This window comes from Pongo abelii, chromosome 1 (assembly GCF_028885655.2).
Source record: "Pongo abelii isolate AG06213 chromosome 1, NHGRI_mPonAbe1-v2.0_pri, whole genome shotgun sequence".
Classification (NCBI taxonomy): Eukaryota; Metazoa; Chordata; class Mammalia; order Primates; family Hominidae; genus Pongo; species Pongo abelii.
The window spans coordinates 80920485-80946513 of NC_071985.2; the positions used below are offsets into that span (position 1 = coordinate 80920485).

At 37.7% G+C, this 26029-nt stretch overlaps 1 protein-coding gene across 6 annotated transcripts in view; it reads left to right on the plus strand.

Moving 5' to 3' along the window:
* Positions 1 to 26029, plus strand: part of NME7 (NME/NM23 family member 7) — a 231786-nt gene that overhangs the window by 167321 nt on the left and 38436 nt on the right. The window lies entirely within an intron of this gene.

Genomic DNA, 26029 nt, shown 5'->3' on the forward strand with positions numbered 1-26029 from the left:
CATGAGCCCACAGCACTGATTTTAAAGTAGGACTTGCATTGATACAGTTTATTGAATAAAGCAAAAATTTTTACAAGTATTTTATAAGTTTAAATAGCAAATTGAAATAATGCAAAAATAGTGATTTTGTGATTATTAAACATTCATTGTTTAAGAGTGCCTGTAACAAAAAGTATCTGTAGTTACCTAACACTATAATAGTTAAAATACCTGTTAAGATGTATAAGTTAACTCTACATTTTTGTAAAAGTTTACAACATTGTCACTGTTGTGTTCATTTATTTATTTTAAACTTCCTTTTTTAGTAAAAATGTAAGGCCGTTTATAAAATTTATGCAATATAATAAGATAAAGTGAATGAGGAAATCAGGACAGAGAGCAAATAAGGCTCTAAACAATAAAATGCATGCCATGAAATCCTGTACTTTTGTTATGGGTAGCCACATTATTACTCAGCTTTTAGACTTCCACCCAATCAAATTATATGACTGGCAGTGTCCATGACATAAGCAAATGAGTTGGTCACAAAAAGCCCAACTTTTCCTGATACCTAATAGAAAATTCTCTCATGGATCTCAGATGAAGACACTATGTGATCCAGCATTCACTGTCCTCAATAACTACCAGTTTCTTAGAATATTCCTTTTAAGATGCTTATGGTATCCCCTCAGTGTGTAACAATTATATGAGAAGTCAAAATGATCTGATTCCCCAGCTGGTGCAATATAGGAATAGAATTTTAAAGGAAAAGATGTGTTTGTTGTGTTCCCTTAAGCAATCCTCTATACCTGTTCTTTAAGTCAAGGTTTTGATTAATACTGAATGACAATAGGTTCAGAGTTAAACTTTCTGCAGAATAGCTGGAATGTGGTTATTGTATGTCCACATGCAAGTGCAGAACAGTGTGCTTCACCTCTTAGCCAAACCAGGTGTGCTCCTTGTGGAGATTGAGAATAGCATGGACATTCAGTTGAATGGATGGATACCCGTAATGAGGGAGTACCCATGGGCAGTACCTGAATTCATTCCCAATAATGTGCTGCATAGACGTGATTGAACAATCAAGTTTCCAAAGCTCTGTAGTATAGATCATGATTGTACAGCTTTAGCCTGAAATTTATAAAATAAACAAGCAGGTGTGATCAGATGCTTGCCGCATGCCATAAAATAAAACACCCACACAGCGAAGCAAAACAAAAACCATCAGTAAAATACTCATAGACATTTCTCTTTGAAGCTTGTTATTTTCTGATGTACTGTCCAAGATGAACTTCATATAAAATATACCTTAAGGGCAGCTGGAGAGAAAGGTCGGGTTACCCACAAAGGGAAGCCTATCAGGCTAACAGCAGATCTCTCTGCAGAAACCCTACAAGCCAGAAGAGAGTGGGGGCCAGTATTCAACATTTTTAAAGAAAAGAGTTTTCAACCCAGGATTTCATATCCAGCCAAACTAAGCTTCATAAGCGAAGGAGAAGTAAAATCCTTTTCAGACAAGCAAATGCTGAGAGATTTTGTCACCACCAGGCCTGCCTTACAAGAGCTCCTGAAGAAAGCACTAAATATGGAAAGGAAAAACCAGTACCACCCACTGCAAAAACATACCAAATTGTAAAGAACATTGACACTATGAAAAAGCTGCATCAACTAACAGGTAAAAAAAACCAGCTAGATAATGACGGGATCAAATTCACACATAATAATATTAACCTTAAATGTAAATGGGCTAAATGCCCCAATTAAGAGACACAGACTGGCAAATTGGGTAAAGACCCACCAGTGTGCTGTATTCAGGAGACCCATCTCACATGCAAAGACACACATAGGCTCAAAATAAAGGGATGGAGGAATATTTACCAAGCAAATGGAAAGAAAAAAATAAAAAAGCAGGGGTTGCAATCCTAGTCTCTGATAAAACAGACTTTAAACCAACAAAGATCAAAAAAGACAAAGAAGGGCATTACATAATGGTAAAGGGATCAATGCGACCAGAAGAGCTAACTATCCTAAATATATATGCACCCAATACAGGAGCACCAAGATTCATAAAGCAAGCTCTTAGAGACCTACAAAGAGACTTAGACTCCCACACAATAATAATGGGAGACTTTAACACCCTGCTGTCAATATTAGACAGATCAGCGAGACAGAAAATTAACAAGGATATTCAGGACTTGAACTCAGCTCTGGACCAAGCAGACCTAATAGACATCTACAGAACTCTCCACCCCAAATCAACAGTATATACATTCTTCTCAGCACCACATCACACTTATTCTAAAATTGACCACATAATTAGAAGTAAAACACTCCTCAGCAAATGCAAAAGAACAGAAATCATAACAAACAGTCTCTCAGACCACAGTGCCGTCAAATTAGAACTCAGGATTAAGAAACTCACTCAAAACTGCACAACTACATGGAGACTGAGCAACCTGCTCCTGAATCATTACTGGGTAAATAACAAATTAAGGTAGAAATAAATAAGATAAATAAGTTCTTTGAAACCAATGAGAACAAAGAGACAGCATACCAGAATCTCTTGGACACAGCTAAAGCAGTGTTTAGAGGGAAATTTATGGCACTAAATGCCCACATCAGAAAGCTGCAAAGATCTAAAATTGACACCCTAACATCACAATTTAAAAAACTAGAGAAGCAAGAGCAAACAAATTCAGAACCTAGCAGAAGACAAGAAATAACTAAGATCAGAGCAGAACTGAAGGAGACAGAGACACGAAAAACCCTTCAAAAAATCAATGAATCCAGGAGCTGGTTTTTTGAAAGGATCAACAAAATTGATAGACCGCTAGCAAGATTAATAAAGAAAAAAAGAGAGAAGAATCAAATAGATGCAATAAAAAATGATAAAGGGGATATCATCACCGATCCCACAGAAATACAAACTACCATCAGAGAATATTACAAACACCTCTATGCAAATAAACTAGAAAATCTAGAAGAAATGGATAAATTCCTCGACACATACACCCTCACAAGACTAAACCAGGAAGAAGTTGAATCTCTGAATAGACCAATAACAGGAGCTGAAATTGTGGCAATAATCAATAGCTTACCAACCAAAAAAAGTCCAGGTCCAGATGGATTCACAGCCGAATTCTACCAGAGGTACAAGGAGGAGCTGGTACCATTCCTTCTGAAACTATTCCAATCAATAGAAAAAGAGGGAATCCTCCCTAACTCATTTTATGAGGCCAGCATCATCCTGATACCAAAGCCTGGCAGAGACACAACAAAAAAAGAGAATTTTAGACCAATATCCTTGATGAACATTGATGCAAAAATCCTCAATAAAATACTGGCAAACAGAATCCAGCAGCACATCAAAAAGCTTATCCACCATGATCAAGTGGGCTTCATCCCTGGGATGCAAGGCTGGTTCAATATACGCAAATCAATAAATGTAATCCAGCATATAAACAGAACCAAAGACAAAAACCACATGATTATCTCAATAGATGCAGAAAAGGCCTTTGACAAAATTCAACAACCCTTCATGCTAAAAACTCTCAATAAATTAGGAATTGATGGGACGTATCTCAAAATAATAAGAGCTATTTATGACAAACCCACAGCCAATATCATACTGAATGGGCAAAAACTGGAAGCATTCCCTTTGAAAACTGGCACAAGACAGGGATGCCCTCTCTCACCACTTCTATTCAACATAGTGTTGGAAGTTCTGGCCAGGGCAATTAGGCAGGAGAAGGAAATCAAGGGTATTCAATTAGGAAAAGAGGAAATCAAATTGTCCCTGTTTGCAGATGACATGATAGTATATCTAGAAAACCCCATTGTCTCAGCCCAAAATCTCCTTAAGCTGATAAGCAACTTCAGCAAAGTCTCAGGATACAAAATCAACGTGCAAAAATCACAAGCATTCTTATACATCAATAACAGACAAACAGAGAGCCAAATCATGAGTGAACTCCCATTCACAATTGCTTCAAAGAGAATAAAATACCTAGGAATCCAACTTACAAGGGATGTGAAAGACCTCTTCAAGGAGAACTACAAACCACTGCTCAATGAAATAAAAGAGGATACAAACAAATGGAAGAACATTCCATGCTCATGGGTAGGAAGAATCAATATCATGAAAATGGCCATCCTTCCCAAGGTAATTTACAGATTCAATGCCATCCCCATCAAGCTACCAATGACTTTCTTCTCAGAATTGGAAAAAACTACTTTAAAGTTCATATGGAACCAAAAAAGAGCCCGCATCGCCAAGTCAATCCTAAGCCAAAAAAACAAAGCTGGAGGCATCACACTACCTGACTTCAAACTATACTACAAGGCTACAGTAACCAAAACAGCATGGTACTGGTACCAAAACAGAGATATAGATCAATGGAACAGAACAGAGCCGTCAGAAATAATGCCACATATCTACAAGTATCTGATCTTTGACAAACCTGACAAAAACAAGAAATGGGGAAAGGATTCCCTATTTAATAAATGGTGCTGGGAAAACTGGCTAGCCATATGTAGAAAGCTGAAACTGGATCCCTTCCTTACACCTTATACAAAAATCAATTCAAGATGGATTAAAGACTTAAATGTTAGACCTAAAACCATAAAAACCCTAGAAGAAAACCTAGGCATTACCATTCAGGACATAGGCATGGGCAAGGACTTCATGTCTAAAACACCAAAAGCAATGGCAACAAAAGCCAAAATTGACAAATGGGATCTAATTAAACTAAAGAGCTTCTGCACAGCAAAAGAAACCACCATCAGAGTGAACAGGCAACCTACAAAATGGGAGAAAATTTTCGCAACCTACTCATCTGACAAAGGGCTAATATCCAGAATCTACAATGAACTCCAACAAATTTACAAGAAAAAAACAAACAACCCCATCAAAAAGTGGGCGAAGGACATGAACAGACACTTCTCAAAAGAAGACATTTATGCAGCCAAAAAACACATGAAAAAATGCTCACCATCACTGGCCATCAGAGAAATGCAAATCAAAACCACAATGAGATACCATCTCACACCAGTTAGAATGGCAATCATTAAAAAGTCAGGAAACAACAGGTGCTGGAGAGGATGTGGAGAAATAGGAAGACTTTTACACTGTTGGTGGGAGTGTAAACTAGTTCAACCCTTGTGGAAGTCAGTGTGGCGATTCCTCAGGGATCTAGAACTAGAAATTCCATTCGACCCAGCCATCCCATTACTGGGTATATACCCAAAGGACTATAAATCATGCTGCTATAAAGACACATGCACACGTATGTTTATTGCGGCATTATTCACAATAGCAAAGACTTGGAACCAACCCAAATGTCCAATAATGATAGACTGGATTAAGAAAATGTGGCACATATACACCATGGAATACTATGCAGCCATAAAAAATGATGAGTTCATGTCCTTTGTAGGGACATGGATGAAATTGGAAATCATCATTCTCAGTAAACTATCGCAAGAACAAAAAACCAAACACCGCATATTCTCACTCATAGGTGGGAATTGAACAATGAGAACACATGGACACAGGAAGGGGAACATCACACTCTGGGGACTGTTGTGGGGTGCGGGGAGGGGGGAGGGATAGCATTGGGAGATATACCTAATGCTAGATGACGAGTTGGTGGGTGCAGCGCACCAGCATGGCACATGTATACATATGTATGTATGCTTTTTTAAAGTTAACATAAAAATTGATTCTCTCTGGTCTTAAAAAAAAAAAAAATATATATATATATATATATATATTAACCCCTCATCACAAAAAAAAAAAAAAAAAAAAAAAACTAGAGAAGCAAGAGCAAACAAATTCAGAACCTAGCAGAAGACAAGAAATAACTAAGATCAGAGCAGAACTGAAGGAGACAGAGACACGAAAAACCCTTCAAAAAATCAATGAATCCAGGAGCTGGTTTTTGGGAAGATTAACAAAATAGATAGACCACTAGCCAGACTAATAAAGAAAAAAAGAAGAATCAAATAGACACAAGAAAAAATGATAAAGAGGATATCACCTACTGATCCCACAGAAATACAAACTACCATCAGAGAATACTGTAAACATCTCTATGCAAATAAACTAGAAAATCTAGAGGAAATGGATAAATTCCTAGACACATACACCCTCCCAAGACTAAACCAGGAAGAAGTTGAATCCCTGAATAGACCAATAACAAGTTCTGAAATTGAGGTTTTTAAATGAATCTTAAGTATGAAATGTATTGTACATAGTCAAACCCCTCAGAGCAATATTCAGATCCTTAGGCTGTGTGTTCCTATGAAGCCTGTCCAAGTGAGTTGCAAAATAGTGTGTAGAGCCTGCAGTCCTGTCTGTGGTGCTGTTTTGTTATTTGTGTGAGTCTCAGGTTTCAATTCTCAACCTAATGAAATACCATTTATAAGCAACAATTAGAGAAGCAGCCACATCTCTTCCCTTTTGCAGTAGAAATACCCTAATTTTATTACAATTCCCCACTGTAAATTCTGGTTGGTCTTCCTGTATTGCCTAGAGTTCTTCTTTACCCATTTTGCAATTCAGTCTGTTTGGTGCATTTCTACTTATATATTTTTTAAAATACATGTATTTTATAAATACTGGTGTATAGTTTTTGAATACTCAGAAAATTGAAAGGCCTAGAGAAGATTCAGTCCAATGCAAACATGATATATTAAGTACTTCCTTGTGTCAGAGGTACTGAATGCTGTAAGGGATACTAAGATGAGTAAGACACAATCTCTAATTCTAATGTATTTATCAACTCTAGGAAGAGACATTCGCAATTAAGTTTTTGCATGCTAAATAAATATTAATTGAACAATTCGACACCTATTACATACTTGGCACTGTTCTTGGCATCTGGGTATAGCAGGGAACAATACAGTTCTGATCTGTGCTCTTACAGAGGGACAGACAACATAAAATTTTAGTTATGATATAAATGACTGTGCTAAATACCCTTTGTAGCACAGAGATTTATTAACTCTAGCTATGGATTGAGAAATGCTTCATAGAAGTGACAATTTTTCTAGAGGCTTAGAGTTTCATTGACCAGAAAAGAAGAGGAAAAACAAGCTAAGGGAAAGCACAGCACAAACACATAATGGCAAGGTGTAAAAGTATTAATAAGCTTCACCCCATTCTGTTTGACAGGGATTTTGAGTATCACAGAGAAAATACACAGGACTCAATGGAAGTTTTGTAAAGAGGTTTACTGTTATGACAAATACGTATGTTCTCTTTTTTATCCTGGGTCAAATTTCATCTGCCTTTTTCACTTCTAAATATTTTCTAAAGCATAAATCATGTAGAAGTGTATGAAGGAATGATGAGGCTGAAAGAGTAGCTCAAGGCAAGATGAAAAAGTTCCTTGAATTGTCGTGTCTTATTTTGGACTTATTAATTGTTGGACTTATAAACAGTGGAGGGCCATCAGAGGTGTTTGAGTCAGGAAGAAATTGTATTATGCTGACTCTCATTGCATTTTGCTGAACTAAAGTAGTAGCTATGAAGAATGGAAAGAAGTTCACAGAACCAAGAGGATCCTGTGAAACGTTGCATGGGTACCCTAGAATTCCCTCTTTTGTGCTCCCCTTATAGCACTTTGCATATATCTCTAGTAGAGCTCTTGTTACACTGTGAGTGCTTTTAGAGTGGTGTGTTGGAGTCAGCTTGCATCAGCTTGCAAGATCCAGCTGTTAGTATCACTTTCCAATTCTATATTCTGTCGTGGTAGGAATATTTACACCATGAAAATGAGCAAACAATACAAATCCGTTTTTTATTGTTGTTTGTTTTTTGAAAACTCTTGAACAGTTACTAGCACATCACCGACTATTAACATGTCTGACTTCTTATAAGACTGGCCGTTTAGAATAAAAATACCATCTTATTTTTATTTCCTTATTTCTAGCCCAGTACCTCACAAATTATAGGTATCAATAAATATTTATTGAATACATGGAGGGACAGATTAACAAATGAGATCAGCAAATTAGGTAATGACCAATTGGTTTTGGGAATGGATGAAATGGTTGGAAATAGCCCTACATTATGTAGCCTGAACATTTGATAATAGTGATACAACTAGAAACTGAAGAAGAAAAACTGAGTTGAGAGGGAGAGGCAGAGGGAGGGATCATAGGGGAAAATAATTGTTTTGATTTGGGACAGGTTGTGTTTGAGGTACTATCAAAAGACCAGGATTAGAGATGCACAGCATTCATTCCAGTTACTATCAAATGAAATTACTTTTCTTTTTTTTTTTTTTCTCTTTTTATGTTTGTTTGTTTTTTTTCTTTATTATTATTATTATTATTATTATCATTATTATACTTTAGGCTCTATGGTACATGTGCGCAACATGCAGGTAAGTTACATATGTATACATGTGCCATGCTGGTGCGCTGCACCCACCAACTCGTCATCTAGCATTAGGTATATCTCCCAATGCTATCCCTCCCCCCTCCCCCCACCCCACAACAGTCCCCGAAGTGTGATGTTCCCCTTCCTGTGTCCATGTGTTCTCATTGTTCAATTCCCACCTATGAGTGAGAATATGTGGTGTTTGGTTTTTTGTTCTTGCGATAGTTTACTGAGAATGATGATTTCCAATTTCATCCATGTCCCTACAAAGGACATGAACTCATCATTTTTTATGGCTGCATGGTATTCCATGGTGTATATGTGCCACATTTTCTTAATCCAGTCTATCATTGTTGGACATTTGGGTTGGTTCCAAGTCTTTGCTATTGTGAATAATGCTGCAATAAACATACGTGTGCATGTGTCTTTATAGCAGCGTGATTTATAGTCCTTTGGGTATATACCCAGTAACGGGATGGCTGGGTCAAATGGAATTTCTAGTTCTAGATCCCTGAGGAATCGCCACACTGACTTTCACAAGGGTTGAACTAGTTTACAGTCCCACCAACAGTGTAAAAGTGTTCCTATTTCTCCACATCCTCTCCAGCACCTGTTGTTTCCTGACTTTTTAATGATTGCCATTCTAACTGGTGTGAGATGGTATCTCATTGTGGTTTTGATTTGCATTTCTCTGATGGCCAGTGATGGTGAGCATTTTTTCATGTGTTTTTTGGCTGCATAAATGTCTTCTTTTGAGAAGTGTCTGTTCATGTCCTTCGCCCACTTTTTGATGGGGTTGTTTGTTTTTTTCTTGTAAATTTGTTGGAGTTCATTGTAGATTCTGGATATTAGCCCTTTGTCAGATGAGTAGGTTGCGAAAATTTTCTCCCATTTTGTAGGTTGCCTGTTCACTCTGATGGTAGTTTCCTTTGCTGTGCAGAAGCTCTTTAGTTTAATTAGATCCCATTTGTCAATTTTGGCTTTTGTTGCCATTGCTTTTGGTGTTTTCGACATGAAGTCCTTGCCCATGCCTATGTCCTGAATGGTAATGCCTAGGTTTTCTTCTAGGGTTTTTATGGTTTTAGGTCTAACATTTAAGTCTTTAATCCATCTTGAATTGATTTTTGTATAAGGTGTAAGGAAGGGATCCAGTTTCAGCTTTCTACATATGGCTAGCCAGTTTTCCCAGCACCATTTATTAAATAGGGAATCCTTTCCCCATTTCTTGTTTTTCTCAGATTTGTCAAAGATCAGATAGTTGTAGATATGTGGCATTATTTCTGACGGCTCTGTTCTGTTCCATTGATCTATATCTCTGTTTTGGTACCAGTACCATGCTGTTTTCGTTACTGTAGCCTTGTAGTATAGTTTGAAGTCAGGTAGTGTGATGCCTCCAGCTTTGTTCTTTTGGCTTAGGATTGACTTGGTGATGCAGGCTCTTTTTTGGTTCCATATGAACTTTAAAGTAGTTTTTTCCAATTCTGTGAAGAAAGTCATTGGTAACTTGATGGGGATGGCATTGAATCTGTAAATTACCTTGGGAAGGATGGCCATTTTCATGATATTGATTCTTCCTACCCATGAGCATGGAATGTTCTTCTATTTGTTTGTATCCTCTTTTATTTCCTTGAGCAGTGGTTTATAGTTCTCCTTGAAGAGGTCCTTCACATCCCTAGTAAGTTGGATTCCTAGGTATTTTATTCTCTTTGAAGCAATTGTGAATGGGAGTTCACTCATGATTTGGCTCTCTGTTTGTCTGTTATTGATGTATAAGAATGCTTGTGATTTTTGTACATTGATTTTGTATCCTGAGACTTTGCTGAAGTTGCTTATCAGCTTAAGGAGATTTGGGGCTGAGACAATGGGGTTTTCTAGATATACTATCATGTCATCTGCAAACAGGGACAATTTGACTTCCTCTTTTCCTAATTGAATACCCTTGATTTCCTTCTCTTGCCTAATTGCCCTGGCCAGAACTTCCAACACTATGTTGAATAGAAGTGGTGAGAGAGGGCATCCCTGTCTTGTGCCAGTTTTCAAAGGGAATGCTTCCAGTTTTTGCCCATTCAGTATGATATTGGCTGTGGGTTTGTCATAAATAGCTCTTATTATTTTGAGATACGACCCATCAATACCTAATTTATGGAGAGTTTTTAGCATGAAGGGTTGTTGAATTTTGTCAAAGGCCTTTTCTGCATCTATTGAGATAATCATGTGGTTTTTGTCTTTGGTTCTGTTTATATGCTGGATTACATTTATTGATTTGCGTATATTGAACCAGCCTTGCATCCCAGGGATGAAGCCCACTTGATCATGGTGGATAAGCTTTTTGATGTGCTGCTGGATTCTGTTTGCCAGTATTTTATTGAGGATTTTTGCATCATTGTTCATCAAGGATATTGGTCTAAAATTCTCTTTTTTTGTTGTGTCTCTGCCAGGCTTTAGTATCAGGATGATGCTGGCCTCATAAAATGAGTTAGGGAGGATTCCCTCTTTTTCTATTGATTGGAATAGTTTCAGAAGGAATGGTACCAGCTCCTCCTTGTACCTCTGGTAGAATTCGGCTGTGAACCCATCTGGTCCTGGACTTTTTTTGGTTGGTAAGCTATTGATTATTGCCACAATTTCAGCTCCTGTTATTGGTCTATTCAGAGATTCAACTTCTTCCTGGTTTAGTCTTGGGAGGGTGTATGTGTGGAGGAATTTATCCATTTCTTCTAGATTTTCTAGTTTATTTGCGTAGAGGTGTTTGTAATATTCTCTGATGGTAGTTTGTATTTCTGTGGGATCGGTGGTGATATCCCCTTTATCGTTTTTTATTGCATCTATTTGATTCTTCTCTCTTTTTTTCTTTATTAATCTTGCTAGTGGTCTATCAATTTTGTTGATCCTTTCAAAAAACCAGCTCCTGGATTCATTGATTTTTTGAAGGGTTTTTTGTGTCTCTATTTCCTTCAGTTCTGCTCTGATTTTAGTTATTTCTTGCCTTCTGCTAGCTTTTGAATGTGTTTGCTCTTGCTTTTCTAGTTCTTTTAATTGTGATGTTAGGGTGTCAATTTTGGATCTTTCCTGCTTTCTCTTGTGGGCATTTAGTGCTATCAATTTCCCTCTACACACTGCTTTGAATGCATCCCAGAGATTCTGGTATGTTGTGTCTTGGTTCTCGTTGGTTTCAAAGAACATCTTTATTTGAAATTACTTTTCCTGTGACTTTCTAAAATACTCAACTATACAGACTAGTTGAAGTTCAAAGTTATTTATTTTTTAAAAGATTGCTTCATTTCAATAGTATAAGAGAAAATTGCCTTTTTATAATACATTCTGAACACTATGTTTGCAGGGAAAAGCAGAGATCAGATAGCCTAGAAGAGAATGACTAAGGAAATGGAATTTTTTTAAAAAAAACAATGTTAATTGTGTTTCAAGATCATAGTCACAGTTTACAATTCTATTAGGAAGAGAAAAATGAATTTTGGGGGAGGATAAAGTTAACGTTACCTTTTAGAATATAACTCCTAATAAAAAGTTTTTCTTTTCAAAAAAGCTATTATAATTAGACCATGAGAAAAAAAATATCTTTTTACAATAAAGTACTAGGGAAGTAAAACAATATACTTTCAGGAGGCAATAACTTTACATTATCTAAGAAATGGCATATTCTGATTTATTAAATGTTCTCATTAATAGGATAATACAGTATAATCTGTACACATAAGGCTTTTTTTTTTTTTTTTGAGATGGAGTCTCACTCTGTCGTCTAGGCTGGAGCACAGTGGCGTGATCTCGGCTCACTGCAAGCTCCACCTCCTGGGTTCATGCCATTCTCCTGCCTCAGCCTCCCGAGTAGCTGGGACTACAGGCGCCCGCCAACACGCCCGGCTAATTTTTTTGTATTTTCAGTAGAGACGGGGTCTCACCATGTTAGCCAGGATGGTCTCAATCTCCTGACCTCGTGATCCACCCGCCTCGGCCTCCCAAAGTGCCGGGATTACAGGCATGAGCCACTGTGCCCAGCCAGGGCTTTTCTTAAGAAATATATAACCAAGATAATATACTTGTATAACCAAGAAAATATACTTGATTTGCAAGTATAGTGAACAGAGTTTATTCTTTTCTTTATAAATGGGAGTCTTGCCTCAAGATCATATATAAAGATGTGAGTTATTGCTTATAGAGGTGTATATATTTAAAATATATAATAGTAATAGACAAGTCTAACAAATAAGATGAAAGATTATTTATTGTATGTGATCTCTCATGTTTAGAGTGAACTGGTCTTTTCTATGCCATGGATATTCACCAGAAGATTAAGTAGTTCTTTGGGGAATAGTCTTAATATCTCTACTGGAGAAGTCATTTATGAGCATGCACCTATAAACTTAATGCTATTCTAGTGGATCAGTCCAATTCCACATATTTGTCACATGGCATTTTATATCTGTGATGAAACAGTAATATTATTCTCAATCAAGGTCACAGAGCAAGTTACTTTCAGAGCTATGGATTAGAGCTTAGGGTTCTCATTTCTATTCTCAGACAGGTGTGTCCTAGTTTGAGAAAATCTGATATACAAAACCACCACCTCACAAAATAGATAAATTAAATGGTGGTTACTTAGATTTCAAAAGGATGTTCTTCGGGGTTCCTTAAAATAGGCACTTCTGAAGGATCTAATATAGCCTAAGGAGCCCAGACTATTGGTAACCAAGAGGCCTAGTTTCTCTACCCTATCATTAACAAAGTTAATGGGGTATATAAATTTGGGCATGTTAGTCATTCCATTCATCCATTCGCTTATCCACTAAATCATTAATATTTTATTCAATGAATCTTTCATGAAGATTCTGTGTGTTGGATATAAAAAGGTTGTAGTCCTTGTCTTTAAGGAGTTAAGACAGAAGGGTAAACAAACAGTACATTTTTAATGGTAGAGGTAATGCAGCCTGTTAGCAGACCACTAAAACCTAAACAAGATGCGAAGGTGAACTGTGATAGTAGGAGTAGACTTGGAAAGTAAGGAAAGAATGCTATGCTAAAGAAATAGAATCTATGTGACTTGGTAACAAATTAGATGGGGGGCCCAAAAGGGAGAGAGAGGAGTCTTGGGATGACTCCCAAGCTGTTGACCTAGGCAACTTGGTATAAGAGTGGTGCCATTTATGAAGAGAGGGAATTTAGGAAGAGGGGGAGTTTTGGGAGGAAGACAATGAGGTTAGTTTTGCACAAGCTGAGTATAAGAGCCCTGTGGGGGCCAGGCACATTATAGCTCATGCCTGTAATCCCAGCACTTTGGGAGGCCAAGGCAGGAGATCTCTTGAGGCCAGGACTTCAAGACTAGCCTGGTTAATACAGCAAGACTTTATCTCTACAGAGAAGTGTTTTTTTTGTTTTTGTTTTTGTTTTTGTTTTAACTAGCTAGTTGTGGTGGCATGCGCCTGTAGTCCGAGCTACTCTGGAAGCTGAGGCAGGAAGATCACTTGAGCCCAGGAGTTCAAGGCTGCAGTGAGCATTAGGCAGTTGTATAGTCCAGCCTGCAACTCAGGAAAGAGAACTGGGCAGTTGTTAAAGAGTCGTCTAAAGAGATATGACAGTAGTGAATGAAATTGCCCAGGGAGAGCCAGAAGATAAGAGGAGAATATGGAGTGGACCCTAGGCAGTAGGAAGGTGGAAATAAAGGAGCCTGAGAGGAACAGTCAGGAGGAGATCCTGGATTATGGTATCATGTGGGCTGAGTAAATGGAGAGCTTCAGGAATAATGGAATGGTCCAGAGTAGTAAATGCTTAAGACAAGTCACAAATTGAGAGAATCTATGGGCAATTAGAAGAATATCAGTGTCCTTTGCCAAAGCGGTTTAGATAGTGTTGTGAGGCAAAAGGCTGAAGAGTAAATGAAAGTGGAGCTTATTAAGACTTCTAAAAAGGAGGGGAAGAGGTAGGACAGTAATTAAAGTTGTCTATTTGTTAAGTGATGGGAGAGACATGAGCATTTTGATAGGATGCATAAAATAAACTATTGAAAAGAGAAAGGTTGAAAACACAGGCGAAAGGTAATTATAATGAAGGAAGTTTCCTGACCTAGAGTTGCAAAGAGATGGGAGGGTTAATTATCAAAAGAAGAAGAAATGGCACTTTCTTTGGCACTGAATGGAAAGAGGGAAGGGAAGGATAACGTGTGTGTGTGTGTGTGTGTGTGTGTGTGTGTGTGTAGGAATTTGAGGAAGCTGAATCTCTTGATATCAGTCTTAATTTTTTTTCTGTGAAGCAGGAAACAAAATTGCTGAGAGAAAACATGTAATTGAGCATGGAGCCTTGAGGATAATGGTGAACATTGGCAATGCCAGCTGTGGAGGATAAGTGGGCAACAGACATGATAAATTATAGATAGGTAGGTAGATAAATGATAGATAGATAGATAGATAGATAGATAGGATTATAGCATAGGATGGCAGCATGAGAAACATGGTTAGATTGACTGCCCTCAGGCTTATGTTCAAGGTTTCCATTAGCATAAGAGAGATTAATATTGCAGATATTATTAGTCTTGGCTCAGCCCTTAACGTAGAATGTTGCTGAGAAGTTAAACCTCGGTCCTGGGAGAGAGCTACTATTCTGTAGGTCCCTACTGTCCAATATGATGGCCATTAGCCACATGTAGCTCTCCAGCACCTGAAACATGGCTGGTTCTAATTGAGATGTATTATACACAAAATACACACCCAGGACTTGAAAATTTAGCATAAATTAAGAATGTAAAAAAGCTCACTAATAATTTTTATTAATTACCTACTGAAATAGTATTTTGAATATATAGGGTTAAATAAATTATTTTATTAAAATTAATTTTACTTATTAATGTGGCCACTAGACAATTTTAAATTACATAGGTGGCTCACATTACATTTCTTTTGGACAACATTGCTATTGGTAATTATAGGAGAAGATTAGATGGTTTCAAAAAATGCTCACCTTGGTCTGGAATCTTAGCTGCTTACTGCAACTTTAAAGGGAATCATAGAAGACATGCGGCAGTTTAGGAAATTAACCTTTAAAGAGAGTTTGCCCCAAGTGGTTGGATCTTTGGATATACTCTTTCTTCAGTGCTGGATAGGAGGTCTGAGACTGTCTGTAGAACCAAGTTATCCATATCTGTAAAAGGCAAAAACTGTCTTCCTTGTCAGCAATTATGCTGACAAGGGGATTTGTGGGATTCCTGTGAAATAGTACATGCTTTTAAAAACACAAGTACTATATAAGTGCCTCATTGTTAGCTATGAGTTTATTTATAATATTATGAAGACAATGATTATATCTACTAAATGCCTCCAGTTTGGCCAGACACCATAAGACATTTTATGGGCATTATCTTAATTAATTCAGCCAGATAACGCTGAAGCTAGGCCTTTAAAGGCACCAAAATCTTTCTACTAACTGCTGAGACTAATGTTGCTACTCTAGGACAAATAAACCTAAATTTTATAAAATCTCTGTGTTATTTTATAAATTGGATATACCTGTACTAAGATCAGTTTGTTAGTCCCACTGTTTCTTTCTTTGACTGACATGGCTTTTTTTTTTTTCCAACTTTTAAGTTCAGGGGTACATGTTCATGTTACATGGGTAAATGTGTTCCATGGTGGTTTGCTGCACAGATCATCCCACCACCCAGGTATTAAATCCAACATCCACTAGCTATTCTTCCTGATCTTCTCCCTCCTCCCACCCCTGGTCCTCTGACAGGCCCCAGTGTGTGTTGCTCCCCTCCTCCCCTCCATGTGTCCTGTGTTTTCATCATTTAGCTCTCACTTATAAATGAGAACATGCAGGTATTTGGTTTTCTGTTCCTGCATTAGTTTGCTAAGGATAATGGCCTCCAGCTCCATCCATGTTTCTGCAACGGACATGATCTTGTTCCTTTTTATGGCTGCATAGTATTCCATGGTGTATATGCACCACATTTTCTTTATCCAGTCTATCATTGATGGGCATTTAGGTTGATTCCATGTCTTTGCTATTGTGAATAGTGTTGCAATGAACATACAGGTGCATATGTCTTTATAATAGAACAGTTTTTATTCCTTTGAGTATATACCCAGTAATGGGATTGCTGGGTCAAACGGTATTTCTGCCTCTAGGTCTTTGAGGAATCACCACACTGTCTTCCACAATGGTTGAACTAATTTACATTCCCACCAACAGTGTAAAAGCATTCCTATTTCTCTGCAACCTCACCAGCATCTGTTGTTTTTTGACTTTTTAATAATAGCCATACTGGTGTGAGATGGTATCACATTGTGGTTTTGATTTGCATTTCTCTAATGATCAGTGATGCTGAGCCTTATTTCATATGTTTGTTGGCCACATGTATTAGATCCATTATTTCCGATGGTACTTTTATAACTTCACTGCTATACAAGAGGTTTTAGGCCAGGCACGGTGGCTCACACCTGTAATCCCAGCACTTTGGGAGGCCGAGGTGGGCAGATTATCTGAAGTCAGGAGTTTGAGACCAGTTTGGCCAACATGGTGAAACCCCATCTCTACTAAAAATACAAAAATTAGCCAGGTGTGGTGGCACATGCCTGTAATCCCAGCTACTCAGGAGACTGAGGCAGGAGAATTGTTTCAACTCACGAGGTGGAGGTTGCAGTGAGCTGAGATTGTGCCACTGCACTCCAGCCTGGGTGACAGAGCAAGACTCTGTCTCAAAAAAAAAAAGAAGAGGTTTCAGCTAGAAGTCTAATTGATTATAGGTGACTTTGGAGGGAGCAATTTCAATAGAGCAGTAAAGCTGAAAACCAGATGGCAAAAAGGTACTTACTAAGTGGGAACAGGGAAAACAGCTTTCTGTAGAGATGAGGAAGAAAGATGGAGCCTCAGAATATCACTGAGAGTTCAGCTCAAGAAACAGAAACCAGCTTAGGGATGTTTTTTAAAGGAGTTCAATTCAAGGAAGTAGCTATTTACGAACTTAAGTTTCTTAAGTGTTGCAGGGCCTTAAGTCAGGAGTTGCCACTGGAGCTATTGATTTCAAGAGTACCTTCCCATACCTAGAATCCTGAAGTTGCTGCTGCCTCCACTGCTACTACCATGGCAGTGACTTAGGCATTGAGTCTGCCACAACTCAAACACTTGTATCTCCTACCTTGTCTGCCTGTAGCAACATTAGCAGGAAGATAGCTTCTGCTTTGTCCTGTCTTCCAAATCTCATTTAGGACTTCCACATCACAAGAACTCTAGCCAAAAATGTGTCTGGGGAATGTAGTTTTTAGATTTCTAATTTCCATCTAGGAGGAGGATAGAATAAAGAGTTGAGAGAGTCACTCTGTAGAATCGATCACATCTGATTTCTGTTGCTTATTGTAAGCCATTTGTAAGGTAATTATTAAGAAAGAGGAGAGGCCGGGCACGGTGGCTCACGCCTGTAATCCCAGCACTTTGGGAGGCCGAGGCAGGCAGATCATGAGGTTAGGAGATCAAGACCATCCTGGCTAACACAGTGAAACCTCGTCTCTACTAAAAATACAAAAAAAAAAAATTAGCCGGGTATGGTGGTGGACGCCTGTAGGCTGAGGCAGGAGAATGGTGTGAACCCAGGAGGCGGAGCTTGCAGTGAGCCGATATCGTGCCACTGCACTCCAGCCTGGGCGACAGAGCTAGACTCCGTCTCAAAAAAAAAAAGAGGAGAATTGCTGAGCCAAGGGAAATACTCTGTGTTTTCATGCTTGAGGTAGGAAAGAGCTTGGTGCCTTTGAAAAGTTGGAAGGGGTTGATGTGACTAGTTTGAAAAGTTGAAAGGGGTTGATGTGACTAGTTCATTTCAGGTGAGGTTGGAGAGGTAAGCAGGAGCCAGAGCATGCAGGACTATAGGTTATGTTGAGAATTTTTTCTTTAAGACATAGGGTCTTGCTGTGTTGGCCAGGTTGATCTTGAACACCTGGCCTCAAATGATCCTTCCACCTTAGCCTCCCAAATTTGCTGGGGTTATAGGGATGAGCCACCACACCCAGCCCAAGAATTTTGCATTTTCTCTTAATGAAAGCATCAGAGATTCTTCGGCAGGAAAGTGGTATGATTCAGCTTATGTTTTTTTAAAGCTTATTCTAACTGCTTTTTGGAAAATATGTTTACTAGGAGTAGAGGTATCTAGGAAACCAGATAGACCAGCAAGTGTAAAATCTAAAAGCCCAATATTCTAGGCAGGAGAATATGGTGCTAGATTGGATATAGAAGCCGACTGATACAGGCTATATATTAGTAGTTGTATTGACAGGACTTGGCAAGAATTAGGTGTTAGAAGTGCCAAGAGTGGGTCGCAGCTATTTCATTATTTTATTCCTTTGGGGAAGTTTCTGAGCATTGAATTGTAGGATTCTTTAAAATAGTAAAGCAAGACTGGATAGTAATTATGTTATAGGGATGGAGTAGAATGTGGAACGATTCTTTTTCGGGGAGATAATAAGAATGCCTCTCTTGCAATTCTTTTGTGGGGAGATATTAAGAATTCCTCTCTTGCCTTCAGGTCCATGGTGTTAAAAAAGAAAAAAGAATGCCTCTTAAATTTTTTAGTAGTAATGTGAGTATACATCAAAGGTTAAATGTCTTAAAATGTATTTAGAAAAACAAAAAGAAATAGGAAAATATTTACCAAAAAACCCTAACCCTCTATGCTAATGTTTATGTTCTGAAATTTTACTTATATATGTGAATCTTTATAGTTTTTGCTAAAATACTAAGTAATTTATATAAAAGTGAGTTAAGAGGTTTTTCTGACTCTTTTTTTTAGTTGAGCTCATCCTTCTGCAGAATGCCCAATTCTTTCAAAAAAAGGAGAACCAAGAGATCATAATTTTACTTTTAAAAGTAACACCTGTGTCAAATAAGACTTCATTTTCACTTCAGCCGGTTCCTATTGTTGGCTGAAACAGCAAACAGATCAGTAAGAGGCAATAGTTACGATGCCATGTGGTCTATTGAAACCTAGTGAAAAAGACAGGATTGAATTATCTAAATATTTCACCTGAAATAACATTTAATTGTGACCCTCTTCAGGTTCTATAAATTTACATTACAGCTATTTTTTATCTAATGAAAAGTGAGATGTGAAGCCTGTCAGAGCCCACAAGCCTGATGTTTTAATGATTCCTCATATACAAACAATTTATGTATTTTCCAGTGCCAATAAGTGTATTTACCGTGAACCTGCAGGTGGCTCATTCAATGAGATTAGTATTATATAAATAAGTAGTTGAGTTTAATTTTGCAGTTACTCTTTCTAAAGCCTATGCATAGGTTCTAGAAGGATCCTTAGACTTAGCAGAAAGTAGCCTCTGGGTCTCTCCCTGGCTTCCTTTTCTACTTCCAATTCCTTCCGCATCTTTCATTATCTCATTTTAGTTTGAATTCATCTGACATTGCTTATCTCCCAGGAATATAAAACTGCATAACTGTATTAGTACAAAGTTGCATACTACTGGGAAAAGCTGTTTGATGAGTCAGTTTTGGTAAGATATTTTTGAAGTGCCAGAGGAGTCAAGAGAGCACTTAGCATGTGCTGTTTAGTATTACAAGACTTGTTGCAGAAGAATACTAGTAATGGATAGAAATGAGAATATTTGCTGTTTTAGTTATGGTGGTCCCGTCACTGGCATTTGATATTAAGTTTTATTACCCTTATTGCCTGTGAAAGGAGGACAATGATTGTAACATTGTTTCACAGCTGTTTTAGGGTTACTAGGACTTGAGCTATACTAGCTCCTCTTTTAATGTTTATCCACATATTTATATCACTGCCAACATAGTTATCCTGTAGTCTAGAGAATATTTTTTCCTTGTACTTAGATTTTCCTGGAATGAGACTAGTGACCTCGTGATACACCACCATATGCTACTCATTACAGTCATGCACTGCATAATGACATTTCCATCAACACCTGACTGCATATAGGATGCTGATCCCACAAGATTATAATGGAGCTGAAAAATTCCTGTTGTGGCATAGTCACACAATGCATTACTCACATGTTTGTGGTGATGTTGGCATAAATAAACCTACTATGCTGCCACTTGTATTAAAGTATACTGTATACAATTATGTATAGTACATAATACTTGGTAATGATAATAAATGACTATGTTACTGGTTACTATACTTTTTATCATTGTTTTAGAGTATACTTTTTCTACTTATTAAAAAAAAGGTTAACTATAAAAGAGCCTGAGGCAGGTCCTTCAGGAGGTATTCCAGAACAAGGCATTTTATCAGAGGAGATGACAGCTCTATGTGTGTTATTGTCCCTAAAGACCTTCCAGTGGGACAAGATATGGAGGTGGAAGACGGTGATTTTGATGATTCTGACCCTGCGTAAGCCTAGGCTAATGAGTGTGTTTGTGTCTTCCTTTTTAACAAAAAGTTTTCAAAAGAAAAAAACTTAAAAAATCGAAAAAGCTTACAGAATAATGATGTAAAGAAAAGATTTTTGTACAGCTGTACAATGTGTTTGTGTTTTAAGCTGTGTTATTGCAAAAGAGTCAAAAAAAGTTAAAAAATACTTAGAAGTTTATAAAGTGAAATAGTTACAGTAAGCTAAGGTTAATTTACTATTGAAGAAATAAAAAATTTTTTATAAATTTAGTGTAGCCCAAGTGTACAGTGTTTTATAAAGTCTGCAGTAGTGTACAGTAATGTCCTAGGCCCTCACACTCACTCACCACTCACTCACTGACTCACCTAGAGCAACTGCCAGTCCTACAAGCTCCATTCATGGTAAGTGCCCTCTATAGGTCTACATTATTTCTTACCATATTTTTACTGTGCCTTTTCTGTTTAGATATGTGTAGATACACAAATATTTATCATTGTGTTACAGTTGCCTACAATTTTCAGTATAGAAACATGCTATACAAGTTTATAGCCTAGTAGCAAATTATATAGCCTAGATGTGTAGTAGGCTATATCATCTAGGTTTGTGTAAGTACACTCTATGATGTTCACACAATGAGGAAATCACCTAATGATGCATTTCTTAGAATATATCTCTGTTGTTAAGCAATGCATGACTGTATCTGAATATATTCTATAGTTGATCTTTTTCTGCAATTAGTAAATTTCATAAATCTTTTTCTAGTTTAATTTTTTTCTTAAATAGAAGGGCATTTTCAATTCTTACATGTCTCTTCTGTATTGTGGAGAACTGAAACTGAGTGGCTTTATTATGAAAGTAAGTTATTCTTTGTCCAGACACATTTTATCAATCTGATAGACCTATTCAATAAACAGTGACATTCTTTACAATAACACAGCCATAGAATAATTAAATATATATTCCCTTCTTTATTTTCAGTATTTTGCCAATCACTATTCTATATTTGGTGCATTTTTTTGATATCTTAGATTTAGAGGTCATTCTATAAGTCAAAATTCTTCCTCCCACAGCAGGATTACCTGAGCAGAATTTTTAGTACTTATGATGAGCTGTAACATAGCCAAGAATTTGACTTGATGGGACTCAGCATGCAAGGTTTTAGGGGAGGATGAATATGCCTGGAATTTTGTGGAATTTGAAAGACTGCTGACCCTCCAAGTACAAATAAGTATTGCTCTTTAATGAGTCTGATTTTCTCAGCATAACCTGTTATTTATAAATACTGCAATAACTTTTTAAGAATTATTTATGGTATTAGATGAAATTATATGTTGGTACTTTGTGTTGCTTTTATGATCTCATAATTGTTTCTGCTCCTTGAAGGGAGGGGAACTATGCGTGGTAGTATGGTCTTCACCAGACTTTAAGCAGCAAGAGGAATGTAAATCTCTTAGAAAAAATTAGGGGCAATCCATCAGGAAATGGAGGGGGGAAGGGCTGTTATTATTTCACTCTCACTTTTAGTATTTTTTAATATTTTTGTATTTTTTAGTATTTCAGTATTTTTTACTTTATAAGCATATGTGATATTTTATACTAATCAAAACTAAAATTAATTTATCAATACCTTTTTTAAAGAGGATCTAACATGAAAGCCTAGATTTTAAGAGCAGCTATGAAGAAAATACCTATTGTTTTATATCTTTAAGTTTCATTGTTATCATTTGCCTAAATAAAACATTTTATATCAGTAAAAATACTTCATGTTTTCTGAGGTTTATTAATGGATAATAATAGGTCATAATTAGCTTATGATCTAATCTAAACTTATACCTTTATTCTAAAACTATGATGATTACAACTCTTGAGATGTTATATATTTATTTAAAGATAATATAATATTTGGTTAGATTATCTTTGATATTTGTCAAAATATACCTTTCTGTCTCTTTAAGAATTGTCTTAATCTCCTTAAGACAGATTCTGTTTTATCCTTGTCTTACAAATAAGAACATTAAAGCAGGCACAGAGAGGTTAAATAATGTGGTGTGGTCACACAACTGTTAAGTGGCAGAGGCAAAATTCAAATCCAGAGAGCCTTTTTCCACAGCCCCCACTCTTATTTGCTACTCCATCCTGACACTGAATTAGAAGTACTGTCATTTTATGTCAGTCAACAAATATTTACCAAACATTTACTGTGTGTTCATTAGTAAGATACAGAATATAAGGGAAGTTTTATATTGTGTTCAGGGATTGAAATCTAATGGGATCTTACTAAAATAGGCTCACAAAACAACTATATAAATTGCAAGTCAAGAAGGCCTATATTGGAAGTGTAAACTACTGTAGGAACATTGAAGAAGCAAGGATTACTCTGATTGGGAAGGCTTAATTTGCTTTTATAGAGGAAACAGTGTTTTCACTGGGATGTGTAAGCTTTCAAGGCAGGTGTGAGTGAAGTAGATTTAGGCAAGAGTGGGAAGGACCTTGAATGCCACACTGAGGAGTTTAGACATTTGGCCATAGGCAATTATGAGCCTTCAAAGATTTTTTGAGCAAGTAAATAACATGATTATATTGGCATTTAGGTACAAAATTATAGCAGCATGCAAAATGAATTAAAGATGGTTTGTTGTGTTGGAGAAATAGAGAATGTCAGTAAGATGAAGTGTCATGAAGATGGCAGAAGACCATATGTGCCCATCATCCCCTTGCTTACCAAGTCTTTACAGGAATTTACAGGAGATACTGTTTCACTGTGTGTTGTTTTAAAGAGTAAATCTCCAGTGATGCTGGAAAACAAGGAAGAGTACACACACACACACACACACACACACACACACACGTATGTTTTTGTGTTTGTGGGTTTGTTTTTTTTTTGTTTGTTTTTAGTTTTGTTACAGGCCATAAACTTCAAAAGACTCAAAGCAGATAAGATTGTATTGTTGAGGAAAACCAACACTCTAAAACATGCAGGAGAGAACTTCTCCAGAAGGGGTAGGGGTACTGGGTGGGCTGCACATCAGACATATGGATGCAAGGCTGAGGAAGGGCATTGGGGCCATAAGCAGGGTGGTTAGTTGGAGGGCTGCATGAAGAGCAGCAGAGTAAATCAGCGCCTTCACATTTGCTTGCTTACGTTGAGCAGAAGGCAGTTGATACTTTTAGCCACAGCCTAAGGCACTGAATGTGGGGCTTGAGCTAAAGAGGCAGAGCAATGGGAAGGCAGCTAATAACACTCAGGAAAAATGGTAGCACCCCCTTCTGAAAGGAAGGCAACCAGAGTACCTCATCTAGCAGCATGTCCCTGGCATCTATGACAAGCAAATAGAGAACTCATAAAAAAAAACAGCCAGGAATTACCAACCATTTTTGTTGTTGTTGTTTTTGAGACGGAATCTCGCTCTTTCACCCAGGCTGGAGTGCAGTGGTGCGATCTCGGCTCACTGCAACCTCCACACCCCCAGGTTCAAGCCATTCTTGTGCCTCAGCCCCCCAAGTAGCTGAGACTACAGGCACGCGCCACCATGCCCTGCTAATTTTTGTATTTTTAGTAGAAACAGGGTTTCACCATGTTGATCAGGCTGGTCTCTAACTCCTGACCTCAGGTAATCCACCCGCCTCGGCCTCCCAAAGTGCTGAGATTACAGGCATGAGCCACTGCGCTAGGCCAACACACACGAGCCTCTTCAGATTTCAAGTGCTGTGCATGTAGCCGACACTTATATGAAAGTAATCTTTTAATGAATGTAGCGCAAGTTAAATAAAATTTTCTTTTTTTGAGACAGGGTCCTGCTCTGTCTGACAACCCAGGCTGGAGTGTAGTGGTGTCATCTTGGCTCACTGTAGCCTCGACCTCACAGGCTCAAGCCATCCTCCCACACAGCCTCCCAAGTAGCTGGGACTACAGGCGTGCACCACTACACCCGGCTAATTTTTGTATTTTTTGTAGCGACAGGGGCTCTCTGTGTTGCTGAGGCTGCTCTCAAACTCCTCCCAAAGTGCCGATTATAGGCATGTGCCTGGCCATCAAACAAAATTTGAGAGCAAATAGGTTCTAATAAAACAGTTTACTGAAACTGAGTAATTTAAAAGTGTTTTTTTCCCTGACCGGAAATAAGAAAAAGAACATTAGTACTCACTTTTCAAAATTTCATAAATTACATCTTATGTCACAAAATGACAGCTTCCCACTATATAAGCAGAGTAAGGCTTCTGTTTGTTTTCTGAGATAGAGTCTGATCTGTCGCCCAGGCTGGAGTGCAATGCATAGTCTCGGCTCACTGCAACCTCCATCTCCCAGGTTCAGGTGATTCTCCTGCCTGAGCCTCCTGAATATCTGGGATTACAGGCATGCACCACCATGCCCAGCTAATTTTTGTAGAGACATGGTTTCACCATGTTGAGACAGGGCTTCACCATGTTAGCCAGGCAGGTCTCGAACTCCTGACCACAAATGATTCACTCACCTCTGCCTCAAAGTGTCGGGATTACAGGCGTGGGCCACTATGCCCAGCTGAGTAGGTTTTTAATATTGGATACTCACTTGCTAGAAAAATTATGGAGAACAGAATGAAAGTAATAAATATGAAATAAAATATAAAGACATCCTTATTTTCTACTTTATCAAAATGTTTTTCCTAAACATAATACATTTATAGCTGACATTTGATGGAAACCTGGCAAATAAAACTTAAGTAATTAAATAAATGCATGCCTTTAAAACATCCTTAAGTGACGGAACCACAAACGTGAATGCTGCTCAGAATCTTTGCACCCTAAGCTACACCTGTCATGATTCTTTCTGATTTCCACTTTCATAGAGGTGATCCACTTACGACCTTGGCCTCTCAATCTGTTGTTCTTCTTCCTTCTAATATTCTTGCCCTCAGACTAACCTTAGCTATGGTTATGCCTTAAAACTGATCATTATCAATCACTATAGCCCCCTCTCCTCCCACCCACAGTAATCTCAGTCTTGAGTATCTTTTAACTTTCCATCTCTCTTCCTCTAACATACTGATCTCAATGATTATCCCATACCACTAGGAGCTCAAATTCATTGATCCACCTTTTCATTGTCAATTACCTCTATCCCCTAGGTCCTCTTTTCCTGTCTCTCTCAATTAAAATTTTTTTGGACATCATTATCATTCCCTTGCCTCTGTCTAACCCTCGTTAAATTCAGGGCTATTTGTGACCATATTTTTTCTCTTAAAGATGAACTACCACTAAGTTGATACAACTAACATTTTTTTAAAAGCTTTTGAAATCAATAGCATCAAATTGGTTCATTTTA